A 14,584-nucleotide genomic window follows, 5' to 3' on the forward strand; every position below is an offset into this window, starting at 1 on the left:
GGAGAGGAGAGGAGAGGAGAGGAGAGGAGAGGAGAGGAGAGGAGAGGAGAGGAGAGGAGAGGAGAGGATTGTTAATGGCGGATCAGCATGTGTTTTGAAGATGTGGTTGTTTTTACTCTCTAGAAAACTGGTTTACTTGATGTTGAATACTAATGAACAGTAGATAAGCTTTGGCTTCACTTGTCCTGAATGTCACTTCCCTTGTGTCACAATATAGTCAGATAATAATATCCATCTTCTTTGTACCTCATGTTTTCTAAATGCTGAAAAAGATACAAAATGAAAAAATGTTGGTGACTTCTGAAGGTGATATGAAGAAAAAATATACACCAGTGTGCTTGGAAGAAGTTTATTTCTCAAACTTTCTTTATCCAAAGACACTCAAAAAAGTATTATGAACTTGTTCAGAGTGCACTGTACCTTACTTTATGATTAATCCTGGGATAATATTCTGTTTGAAGACTAAGCCCATGTATGCATGAGCATACAGCACAATTAAATCTGTCAATTATTTGTAAATAATATTACTCAGTTACTGAGTTTTTATAATCAGTTATTGAGAAAAGACAAAACTGTTTTATTTAATAACACTTAAAATAATGATAGATTCAGCTTTTTTTGCTCTTAATTTCATCTTCTGCAAGAAGTGAAGCTAGAATTTCCACAATCTGGAATTCTTAATTTCAGTCTATTTTAAGAATTTCTCCAGTCCTCCATTATAAAAGTAGCAGTGTATAAAAGAGCCTCGTGAGTAAGAACTTTGAAGATGACACAACTACAAAAAAACCTAATGAACTCTTAAAATGAAGGCTTATATACACAACAGGAAAATACATAGTTATTATTGTAGTTGACAAGTAATTAATGTTCTCAGCTAATTTAAAAGGTGTTCCACAAAAGTCAGAAAACAGATAACCAGACAACAGCATATTATATATGTTAATGGAAGGTCCTATTTCTCTTAACAAATTTACTCTGTTTAAAATTTTATATTTATGTGGAAAGTCTAAGGCAATTCACTGAAACTTATTTTAGGTATTAAAATTTAAAAATTTTTCCCAGACATTGTGAGGAAAGCATACATTTCCCATCTTACTTATAGTGTACATGATATAGCTGATTTTTCTCTTCCAACAAACCAAGGAACTGCTACTTAAAGCAACATGGACATTTCTGCCTCATCTACTAAAACTTAGAAAAATGGTGGTTTCTTGCATTTTTGGGTTCAGCTGTAACACAGGGTGCAGTGAATGGTTAATCTTGCCCCACGTGTAGAATTATTTTACTATAAAAAATAGTTCTGAGTCTTGTCCTACAGCTGTAGCAGTACTCAACATTTTCATCAACTGAAGGCTAATTTTTGATTCCAGATCATGACTGAGATGGTAGCTTGGTCACATAATTCAACTATCTATTATTGTAACCTAGCGGTTTTCATATGAATTAAAAAATATTTATGGGGTATGAAAAGAAATAACAGCAAAGATATGTGATATCACAGAATTGGTAAGGTTGGAGAAGATCTCTAAGACCACTGAGTTCAGCTGTTAACCCAGCACTGCCATGCTCAGCTAAATCACTCTGTAGGTAATATCCACATGTTTCTTTAATGCTTCCCTGGATAGCCTATTCCAGTGCCTGACCACCCTTTCAGTGAAGAAATTTTTTCTATGTCTAATCTAATCCTCCCATGGTAAAGCTATTTAATCTTTTTTACGATATAATAATTTAATGGAATGTGCACCTCTGGAAGCTTAACTCTAGCTTCTGAACTGGTCATCTAAATCATCCATTGTAACAAGACCCTGGTCATTTATTTCATGTACTTTCCAGTGAATAGCAGTTTTCTTAAAAAATTGCAACATACTGAAAGCCTTTCCATATCAGAATCAAAAGCCTGGAATAGCCAAAACACCCTTAAGTATTAAGGTATTTGAATATCTAGGTAGATTAGCAAAATCTGTCTGAATTGTGCACTGTTTCACTTTATATCAAATATACATATGCAAAATTTTTATGCATGTTCTTATTCACATGATGGCAAACGATATTGGCAGACAATTTTCCATGGTTAAAAGAGATTGTTAATAACTGTTTTAAGAAACAACAAAGTTTTAAGTCAGGTTGCACAGAAATCCAGGTTTTGAAAACAATTACATTTAGTACCTATGGACCCCTCTAAACATTCAATTAATTTTAAACAAGTCACTTCTGAAAAAATCCTAAAAATTAAAGGCAGCTACTAAGATAGAAGTGAGGTATCTTAAACATAAGCATTTACCCATGCAAACCTTTACTCATGTAATTAATCACATTGGCCTTCATCAAGGTACTTGCATGAGTAAATCTTTTCAAGATCAAGCTTCTATCTTGCAGACTATCTCTAAAATCAAAGGCATTCAAGAAATGTGGGATGCAGAACAATGATTTAAGGGTATTAAACATTAAATCAATGATCAAATATTAAATGGAGGATTACAGAAAATGACTAAGATGCATTGCTTTTAATTGTGTAAGTTATGGACCCAATTGCTGGTTTCATTTGCAAAGGGGGAAATCATTTACAAGGTTAATTGCAGTGTCACTTCACAGCCTCCAGTTCTTTTTCATGTTGTGTAAAGAAAGTGTGAGCAGATGGACAAGAATAACATCTGGCAGAGAGAAGTGGGATCAATGCTGCTGACAGTCTTGACTGATTTCCTTTGGTGTGCACATAAAATAGTTTGTGACAGAAAGTACATTCAGAAGTAAAGTTCCAAGCCTAAAGTGAATCTTTGCTGATGTTATTAAGGGAGAAACTACCTTCTGTAGCCCTCCTTGACAAAGTCTGGAAGACCTTAAGTGTGTTGCAAAAAATGTGGTGATAATTGGCTTTTGTACAAAACATGGACTTAAAATGAGTGACGTTCTCATGAAATTTTGTTCACACACTTTTACTTTGATCTCTGAAACTATGAAGTTTCTACTTTACACTACATTTGTGGAAAGGTGTGCATGTGAACCAACTGTAAGGTTCTTCTTTCTCATCTACATGTAATTGGGTTAAATTATGGAAGATCCTGGGAACCACAGATCTGCAAACTTGTAGGATGAACAGTACTATACTCCAAGTTCTTGCAATTATTTAGCATTCCTTTAAAGCTCTTTAATGTCTTTGTAAAATAGGGATTTAGGTGATGTCATTACAAGACCACTCTCCAATATCTTGAAGGAGTTATAGCAATGACAGAAGTTCCTTTGTTTTGCACGAAAGAACAAATGTAGCACCTGTCTTCAACAAATGCCAGAAGAAAGATATGGGGAACTACAGGCTAGGCAACCTTACTTCAGGTCCTGGAAATCATATCCTCATGGAACTCATTTCCAGGCAAAAGAAAGAAAAAAATTATGTGGAAGTTAATAGGACAGACTTCCTGTGGGGAATTAATTATTTGTCATGAAGTTGCCCTTTGCCTCATCCTCCAGTCTGTCTGCTCCAGGCCTGCTCTTGGGTTTATCACCTACATCCCCAACCTGACATAATTTAGAAACCTGATGAAGATGCACTCTGTCTCTTCTGTTTGTTTTTGGGTTGGTTTTTTTTGGTTTGTTTTTTGGGTTTTTTTTGGGTTTTTGTTTTGTTTTGTTTTTGTTTTTGTTTTTTATTCCAGAGAGAGATATTGCACAGGATAGATTCCAAGATAGATCCTTGAGGATTTATCTTGGCAGGCAGGATATGAAATATTAGCCAGTTTTTCTTAGATCCAGCCAGTTTTCACCCATCCCCTGGACTAGTCATGTAGACCGTAGCACCTCAAGTTAGTTGGAAGGATATTCTTGCTGCTTTTTTCAGAACATGACATAAGAATATATTTTTTAATACTTTGTTTCTTGACTTACTAATTTGGACTAGAGGGTTCCAGGTTGCATTTTGTAAACTGGTATAAAAACACAATTGCTTTGCATAACTCCATCTTTGTATGCCATGTAAAGAAAATTGCTTTTCAAATTGGTTTTCAAAGTGACCAATCACTTGTCTGTATATATATATATATTTATATGTATAACACTTCATATGAATGCATTTATTTTTACAACAAAAACATGAAACTCAATAAAACATTACAAATCTTCTTTGGTCAAATTTCTATTGCACAAATTGCTATTTGATTTCCTGCTCGTCAAATAAAACTAATATTATTAAATGTCTTTTACACTTCTGTCTTTAGATTCTGAGGTCACAAGAAGTTTATGGGTGGCTAACGTTCTCTTTTTTCTGTCCACCTGTTCTGATTTCTGTCTAGATTTCTTTTGATGGCGCTTAAAACTTGACATTACCACCAGATTTAAATATCTCATTATGAACACTGCTGTGCCTTTCTGGTAACAAGGGAGCTACATCTGTTCTTTTACTTTCTTTTAGTATTTTGTAGTTTTTATTCTCTTTTTCTGTCTTTTTCTCAAGGTAGGGAATGATTTCCCAGTTATCAATTATGATGCAGAGTGCACTGTATGTGCATGACACATGGAAGAGGAAGTTCAGGGTTGAGCTTACACCTGGTGTTGAATTCCTTCTACAAAGTACGAATAAAGTTATCTCTGTCTTGTCAAAATAAGGAACATTGTGCACAACACATGTAATTAATTATGATCAGCATTATAATCACTGGGATTAAATCAGTTATAAAAGAGTTTCTCCTTGTTATGTTGCTTCAACATATATCCATCTCCCTCTAAGGGATACCAAGGAAGGGGATTTGATGTATTCAGCAATGTAAAGAAGCTGTTACTAAACAGTTTATTCCTTTCATCTGACATTGTCATATTTTTTCTCTATTTTTTTAAAATGAACTCACCAATTCCAGTTTGTTGCAGACAAATCCGTATGTACAGTATAGATTATTTTCCTACATTTTCACATCCATTACAAGTGCTGTGTGAATACTAATAATACAAAAAGAAAAAAAAAGACCAACAAAAGTTTGCAGCAGAAATGTGATCAGGTTTATTTTTATAACTTGAAGCAGAGAAGAATGGGTGCATACAGGAACATAAGCTTGATGAGTTCAAGGAATGGGGTTGATGCTGCCATATTTGCTGAAGAGTGACTGAGAATTTCAACAGTTGGAAGTTTTTTCTTCTGTGTTTTCCACAACTAACAATATCTGTTGGAATGTTTCACTGTAGTATCAGTTACTATAATAATACTAATTTTTGGTGTCACAGTAGCTGATAGAAATTTCTAGTTTCTCTTCGATTTCTCTCCCTCACTTTTTCCTCATACTGCTCTAATATTCTTAGAGCAGAAACTTTTTTTTTTTCCCATGATGGAAACTGAAGCACAGTGTTGGAGTAGATTTTCTCAAGACTATAACTTTTCTCCTGGGACATGCAAGATCTCCCCTGCAGAGCTTTGATTCTTCACAGGGGAAGTCAGAATATGCAGGAGTAAGAAAATAAAATGACTCCCAACCTTCTTGTTTCCCTGTAATTTCTGTGGAGAGGTCATGCTCCTGAGAAGGGGCTTCAAAAACATGTGGCCATGAAATTCTCTGGATTAAAATGAAGATAATACAGATAAAAGTGCAATGATAACATTCTTTGCATCATTGATAGACATTTCTTGAACCAGCCAATTAGAGACCCCAAGGTCTGAGAGAGTCTTTGATTACATCTTGAGAAGTGTTAAAAGCATTATTCCAGATAAAACTGACAAATGGAAGTGCAATGAAGCAGTGATATTACTAACCCTTACAACAGGGAAAAAAACCCAACACAATACAATGTAGTAAACAGATATTATTAAAATGGGAACAAGCAAAAGGAAGAACAAGGAAATCAAAAGTCATGGTCAAATGGGAAAGACATGTATGGCACGTGAGAATGATCATTGTTTCCATAGAGAATCTTTGGTATAAACCACAAATTAAGCAAGAATTTAAAATAATTCAATAAAAACTGATGGAATCAAAAGGAAGTATAAGAAAATTATTACAATCACAAACATCTCTCAGAAAGAAAAAGCTGTGTCATAATGGAGAAAACTGAAAATAACTAAATTTGAAAAGTTAAAAGTAGAAGTATAATAGCATGCATGAGATAAGATTTTTATAGGCAGCTTCCTCATCCCAACATACTTAAAAATACCACAGAAGCGTAAGTTGAAAGTATAAAGCAGTAGGTTGTGAAGCTTGTAAATTATGATACTATAAAAGGAATTAGACTTTGCAAAACTAATTAACAATTTTCATTGGTTTACAGAGAAGGATTTTGGGAGGTTTTCACACTGATGATTTCTCCTTGTACTTACAATGATGAACTGTGTAAAATTGAAATGTTGGTAGAAATGGCTTTGCAACAAATTGCTAATACAATTAGCAATAGGAAGTACAGGAAGGGAAGACAAGAAGTGAGGGTTGTCCTTAATGTCATAATGCACCTGGACTGCATGGAGCTCTCCTTGAGGGTAGACAAGAGAGAATATGCGTTAGGGTTAAAGAGAGGACAGGCAAAAGTGACATAATAGTGGATGTCTGCTAGAGGCCACATGACCAGAAAGAACACAAGGATAAGGCAAGAATGTAGGAGTGGTGTCACATTCGGAGCCCCTGGTCCTGATCAACTATCTGATATCTGTTAGAGGGTAAACACAGCAGAGCATTAGGAGTTCTGAAGGTTCTTGTACTGTATTAATGACAAATTCCACCTCCAGCTGAGGACTAAGGAGCCAATGAGAAGTGTTCTATTGGACTCCCTACTCACTAAACTGTGAGACTTCTTGGGGATGTGAATATCAAAAGTGATTTGGCTGCATGACCATGAGTTTGTGGAGTTCAGGATACTGGGAACAGGGATGCGAATGAAAAGCAAGCCCTGGACTTCAGGAGAGAAAACTTGGTATCTTCAAAGATCTGATTGGAAGATACCCATGGGATAACGCCCTGGAGGGAAGGGGAGCCCAAGAAAGCTGGTTAATATTCAAATAACACCTCCTGCAAGCTCAAGAGAGCTCTATCCCAAAGAATACAGTATCAGTTAAAAATGCTAGGAAGCCTGCATGAATGAAAAAGGAACTCCCCAGACAAACTCAAGCACAAAAAGAAAGCCTGCAGAGTATGGAAGCAAGAACAGGTAACCTGGGAGGAATATAGAAGCATCCAGGGATGAAGTTATGAAAACTAAAGTTCAAATGGAATTGAATCTTGGCAGGCATATCAAAGACTAGAAGAAAGGCTTCTAAGAACATGAGCAACAAAAGGAGAAATAGGGAAAATGTGGTCCCGTTGCTGAAGACAGGGGACATGGCTGCACAGAAAGTAGAAATGGAGGAAGTACTGTAATGCCTTCTTTGCTTCAGTCTTTGTCACTGTTGAGCAAGAAATGACATGAATCCACAAGCAGGCTGGTTCACTCAACAGCAGCCTTTAATACGAAAGTTCTCTTCTTTTATAACTAGTTTTGACACATTCTATTTGATTGGCTAATTAACAAAGACATTTTTCTCACAAACAGTCCTTGAGAAGAACAGACATACAGAGTAGGAAAATACCACCTGCAGGTTGTTTATACTAACAAGTGATCATAATTTCTCTACAACTCCCTAAAAGTCTCACAAATCCATTGGGAGAAAATGAATTCCGTTTTCTCGTTCTCTTACCAGGCTGTCACGTCCACAAGTCTTTACTAGCAAGACTGGTCTTCAGGAACACTAAGTTTCATAGGTCAGGGGGAAAAGCTGGAGGAAAGACAATGTACTCCTCATGGAATATTAATAAGTTAGTGAACACTTAAGCAAACCAGGCCCACAATTGTTCATGAACCCTGATGGGATGCACTACAAGTGCTGAAGAACCAGGCAGATTTCACTTGGGGGAAAGGAGGGACAACGCACTCAATATTCGTTAATTAATCATGGTGACTGGGACAAGTTCTTGAAGAGTGGAGGAACTCTAGTGTCACCTCCTTATGGAAGAATGAAGACCCAGGGAACTACATGTTTTTCAGGCTCATCATAGTTCCTGGAAAAGTGATGGAACAGCTAATCCTGGAAGCCATTCTTCAGGTACACAAGCAGCAAGAAAATCATCAGGAGTACTCAGCATTGCTCCACCAAGCAGAAGTCATGCTTGACAAATTGGATAACATGTTACAAGGAAATGACTGGCCTGGTATGTAAGACAAGAGCAGTGGACATTGTCCACCAGCACTTCAGTAAGGCCTTTCACACCCCCATAACGTCCACAGAGTGAAGCTGTGGATGTACAGTCTGGATGAGCAAACAGCAACATGGATTGAAAACTGGCTGAAAGGCCAGGCTCAGAGGGTGCTGATCAGCAGCACAAAGTCTGGTTGGAGGCAAGTGACTAACACTGTACCCCAGGGGTCAATACTGGATCCAGTCCTGCTTAACATCTGCATTAGTGACCTGGGCAGAATGTGACCACCATTTACCACAAAAATAGGATTAGTAGCTGATATGCCAGAGGGCCATGCTGCCATCCAGGGGGACCTCAACAGTCTGAAGAAATAAGTCAACAGGAACCTCATTAAGTTCAATAGGGAGTAGAGCAAAGTTATGCCCCAAGGAAAAAACAACCACATGTACCAACACTTGCTGGGAGCTACCCATCTGGAAAGCAGCTTGGCAGAGTAGGATCTCAGGGTCCAGGTTAAAAGTGGGTCAGCAATGTCCTCTGTGCTGCATTAGAAATGTTGTGAGCAAGTCAAGGGAGGTGATCCTTTCCCTCTACTCAATGCTGTTGAGGCCACACCTGCAGTGCTGTGTCCATTTCTGGGCTTAGTACAAGAGAGTAATGGATTTACTGGATAAAGTAAATGCAATAAAGGACCACAGAAGACTGAAGCATCTTATCTGTGAGGAAAAGCTGAGAGAGCTGGGATTGGTCAGTCTGGAGAAGAGAAGGCTTAGCAAAACATTGTCAAAGTATATAAATACCTGAAAGCAGGGTGCAAAAAGAACAGTCAGACTCTTTTCAGGGGTGCACAGTGACAGGGACCAGAAGCAGTGGACACAGATTGAAACACAGGAGGTTCCAGCTGAACATCAGCATACACTTTTTTACTGGGTGACTGAGCACTGGTACAGGTTGCCCTTGGAGATTCCAGAGTTCCTATCATTAGAGACTCTGGAACCTAAGGAGGACTCCAGAGTCTCCTCCCTAGCTCTAAACAGACCTGCTTGAGCAGGGAGGTTGGACAAGATGAGCTTGAGAGGTCTCTTCCAGGCTCAACCATTCTGTGATTCTGTGACAAGGTTCTGTACTAGGACAAATAAAGAAATTCAGAAGTGTTCAGTTAAGGGATGAACTGTCCTACAACGTTTATAACAATAGTGAAATATTTGGACTTGATCTAAAAGAGATAGGAAATTCTTGCAGAAAGATCTCAGAGATACCACGTGGCTGAATGACATTATGATGAAGCAAAAAATATTTATTCCTGTTCACCATGAAGGACAAGAAAATGAGTTATGTGGAATTTTGATCTAGCCCTACACAAACATTGTGTTCTTCTGAGTTTGCTAGGATCAGAATATACAAATGGAATGTATATAGGCTCTTCAGACAGTGCTCACAGATTCCTTTTAGTCACATTAGTGGGACAAATCAGGTAGGAAAATGCCTGCAGCCATTCACACAAAACCCAGTCTCTTCAAGCAGGCCAAAAGTCCTGAAAAATGGAACATTAATTTTTTGAATAGCAGTGCCTTTGGGTGAAAGATCCAGTGACTGCATGATTGCCTTGCTTATGAACCTGATTTCTACTGAATTCAAAGCAAACACAAGAAGAAATCTCTCTTCATAATTCACCACCTACATGGCACTAGACAATGAATCCAGCAAAGCTAACATGCTTTGTGAGCAATTGTACTAAATCTGACTAATTACACAGAAAATAATCCTCATTTTTTCATGACCTAAACAGTTGAGTCCTCCTCTCTCCCACTTAAGTTTTGATAAACAGAATGTTATTTTCTGTGGATGTTTTCACTTCACTTTGTGTATCAAATTATTCCAGCTTTTGGAGTGAAATCTGCTATAGAAAAACATAATTTTGGAAGAGATTTTGTAGAAGATGCATGTGTGCTTCATTAATTTTGGGGCAACTGCCCAGAATCTCTTCAGTGTAGAAAAATATTAGAAAATAGGCTAGAGGATTTTAAGCACTGTATGAATGGGAGATTGACGCCTTTGCTTCTGTATGTATACCAGCCTTTTCATACTTACCATCCTAACATAGATTGATGAAGATTTTTTTTTTGTTCTTATTTTTACTCTTATGGTATCAGCTTAAAAAACACACCCAACAAACAAACAAACAAACAAAAATATATCTCACTTTCACAAAGTTAAATTACAGGTGCTGGTGTTGCCTGGTTATTTTGAATCCCACTTCACAGGAACCCTGTCATCCTTCTCATGGTTACATGTCATGACTGGATTCTTTCAGCAAATACAAGAGTAGTTAAAGATTCATTGTTGCATGTAGCATTGTGCTGGACAAGAGAACAGAGAATGATTACATTGCTTGTCAATAGGATGTGTTCTAGAAAAATAAAAAATACAACTTTTCGTTGGAGTCCATTTTAGATAGCATAACTCCACTACTGAATGAAACAGCCAGTACCACAGACCCAAGACTCTCATTAGTGAAATGAAAGTTTAAAAGGAGGTGTGGACTTGTCTATTGTTCATAAATTGTATTCACTTATCCAATTCAGAAGAGTTGCTTTATACTATGACATATCCAGCTAAAAGTAATCTGCCTGTGGGAAGCTACAAACATTTCTTGTAAAGTTCTGGCAGCACAACAATTATGGTACAGGTAATACAGTATTCTGGAGCCTTCTCAGGAAAGGAATTTTCACTCAGTGTCAAATGGACACTTGTCAAGCCAAGATGAATGTGCATACTTAAAAGAAAGTCATCTATCTAGCTTGATAACTTCTGTAGGCTGAACAAATTCAATATGCTTCAGATATGGTAGTTCAAGTAAATGTGTGAAGCACCATATGGAAGAAGTGAACACCTGCTGCAAGGTGTCACCTAGCAATATTGCATATGTCTGCTGGAAGATTGCTGACATAATTCACAGAAGGGACAGAGTTTGTTTCCTACAGATAAAGAAATGATGGTAGTGTGACTCACAGGGGACTTGCAAAAAAGAGCAGATCCAAAATCTGTCACTTTTAGTAATGTACCTCAACAACTGCAGTTGCCATTTTTTGCAAGGTACTTTTTAAAACTGTTGTCAGCTGTGTGGTCTTCTTTTGCCCTTTGGCTTTAGGGGGATGAAGGACATACTTTTCCTATGGCATATGGTCAGGTGCTTTAGAAATTACATTGAAGCTTTCCCAGTTCAGTCTTTATTTTCCTTTTTTTCTTGCTTATACAGTCTCACTGCATTTACACTGATATGATAAAAAAGTGTTATGATAGAGAATGTGGAATGATGCCTTATTTTATGAATCATTTAGCAAAGGTTCTGTGTTCCTGAAAAGTAACAGAAATGCAAAAAGCTATCTGCACAATATGATAACATTAACTAAAATGAAAGTTCTATCACATAGGAATTAATCACATAGGCATAGAGGTGTCTGGAAAGAAGAAGTAGAGGAAGAAGCAACACTGTTCACTCAGGATACCTTAGTCTGAGAAAATGGCCAACACAATAAGGAAGTGGATAATTACTATTCCTGTATTGTAATAGTGAAGAAGAAAGCACATATTTGTTAAAATAAGTAGGGAAAAAATGTCTTCTAGAAGGTTTTTTTTAGGAAAAAACATGAAAAACATGCACAGGGCAAAGCACAGTCCAGCATTTAGAATAGCATCTGAGCATTGTTTCCATGTGATAGTTTAAGGGGAGGATTCTCCTTTCTTTTAGTTAAGCTTCTCAAGCTTGGTAAGAATTTATATGAGAGCAAGTAAAGAAAAAAGCATAAACTGCAGGAAGATGACAAAGGCAAATGGTACTCTCGCTATTCATTCCAGGTTTTGTTCTTTATTTAGTTAGATTTGTGTAATGAAAATAAAAATAGTACATAAAGCTCTAGGCTCTCCTACTTAATCTTTCAATGATACTCTACATCCAGCAGGCTTAAAAAACCCCAAACATTCAGCATGAACAAATCAGCTCAGGTTAGTCAGCCAGTGAATGACATAAACCCCAGTATTTTCACTAACAGTTGTCTCCTAAAAAGTAGCACACCTGTCTCTGAAAAATCCTCATACACAAATGGCTTTGGCCCTGTCCCTGGATTGTTCCTGAATAAAATCAAGCCAAATAGAACCAGGAGTACTTACAAAGTATATCCTGTTGGCAGCATGTATCCTGGTAGGTGACAGAGAAGCTGTTAGATAATCAGGTCTCTGATTTAGGACTAGAGAGACAATGACTAGCAAGTATGAATATTCAGCATAGATCCCCCTAGACAAGCACCCTGCTTGGTCTTTTGTCTTCTATGCATGACTAACTTTAATCTGTAGTGATAAATTATGCATTGTAGAAACCTAATGTTTAAAAGGCTCTGGACAGCAGGGGCCAGATCTAAAAGTGAAGCTGACGTAACTCTGCAGCAATTAAATATCAGTGATACAAAATTGACTCTTAGTTTTCAGTGTGAACATCATCAGCTGGTAGCAGAATGCCAACAACCTAACCCATTAAAAACTGAATAAACCACCAACCACTAAAAAGCTGTTTATGAGGCAAGACCTGGATCTTGCCCTCCTCTTTCCTGACTATTTCTATGTTGACCATGTTTACCTACTATATCATACAATTATTTTCTTTAATTTCTTTTCTTCTTATTGAAAAACTAGTTGAATTAATTTTCATACCTTTTCATGCATGATTGTAAGTGTATTTCTATATATGCGGATGTGTCTGTCAGAAGATATTACTGTGAGGTAAATATGCATGACTGCTTAATTCCAGGGAAATAACCTATGCATCATCTGGCAAGGCTAAGTACACACAGGTTATTATGAACCCTGCAGCTACATTAATTTAGTAAAGTTTTCATAGATGTGTGTCTACATTAACAACGAAGCTATTTCTTTCCCCTTTGTCTTGCTTTTGTTTTGCAATTTCATCCCTTCTGTGTCTACATAATAAAGAAGGTCCATTTATACAAAGAATGAGAAGCTGCAATGAGTCACCAAAATAAAGTAATTTTATAAAGAAAAGGTTGTTCTGTAATAATTTGTTTCAGAGTTGAAAATAATTGGAAGAAATGCTCTGAAGACTTTCCATAAATGTGGCATTCTGGGTAAAGGAATTATTGTTATTTTGGAAATTAATCTAATTTTTGTCTGCACGTTGTCATTTATATGAATAGGACTTGTCAGCTTGATTTGTTACAATGCCTGAATTGCTTGCTTAATCCCCAAAATATAAATAAAACATTTAATTGCTTTAACTGGGAATGTTAACCTTTTCAGTACTGCTCTCTGTGTGTGCATTTCAGAAGAAAGTTTTATTATTGGCTTTACACTTTTCAATATGTGATCTCAATAAAATTATTAAAAGAATATGAAAAAGATACATTAAAAGAATGGCACACCAAAGAATCCTAGAGTGTGAAGAACAATTGTGCATAGAAATTGAGTCCCTTTCACACCAGAGGGACTCAATTTGTACGTCATCCATGAGACGTACAAAAAACAAGTGATTTTTGGAAGTCATCTCCATTAGCTGCAGCGGCCAGTTGCAGAGGTCAAACTTAGAGATGTGGTAGATAAGCAGATAATTCTAGTCAAAGGGTCTGAGAGTTTTGCATTAAGCTCTGTTTTGTGCTGTCCCTGAAGCTGAAGTACAAAGAGGAATAATTCAGATTAACAGTGCTTTCAATTTGAATGTCATCCAGACAGAAGCACTACAGACTGAGAAAAAATAAGTAATTCATGCAGTTTTTGCCAGTACATGAGAAGCATCCAGCATGGTAGCCCTGTCCTTTGAAACAGAAAAACAGGAGCAATCTTCAGAGACTATTCTGCCTTCACGCTCAAACAATTCTGAGAGCAGATAAATAAAAGATGGGGTGGAGCAACCATATTTTACACTGATATTCACAGTTGTTCAGCATCAGTAGAGATACTTTATTAGTACACTGACAGCTGTTGCAGGAGAACCAGTAAATGAGAAGCAAAAAACTCAGGAGGGTTATCTGTTGAACTGCAGCTTAAGAAAAAAAACACAGGTTGTCTAAATACATCAGAGAAAAGCACTACATTGTGAGCACTGAAGTTTAACTTCTCTGAGAAGTAAGGATGTACAGGCAGTGTGTTAGGGATCTCTGAAATTTTGCCTTACAATGTAATATTGAGCAAAACCTATGATCTTATTTGAATAATTTATCTTTAAAGAATTGTCATGTATAATCCAGATGTACAGCGGCATACAAAGAAGGTTAGTACAATTACCCAGCTGCTTTCACAGAACTGTGAAAGAGTGACCAGATATTAAGTAAGTTTCTTTTTCTTTTCTTTTTCCTTCTGGATATACTGCCATATCTATAGATATTAGTTAAGAACACAGAAAATCAGTATAAATTATGTCTTAAGTAATCTCATTTGCACAA

The sequence above is a fragment of the Anomalospiza imberbis genome, chromosome 1 (genome assembly GCF_031753505.1).
Source record: "Anomalospiza imberbis isolate Cuckoo-Finch-1a 21T00152 chromosome 1, ASM3175350v1, whole genome shotgun sequence".
In the NCBI taxonomy this organism is placed as follows: Eukaryota; Metazoa; Chordata; class Aves; order Passeriformes; family Viduidae; genus Anomalospiza; species Anomalospiza imberbis.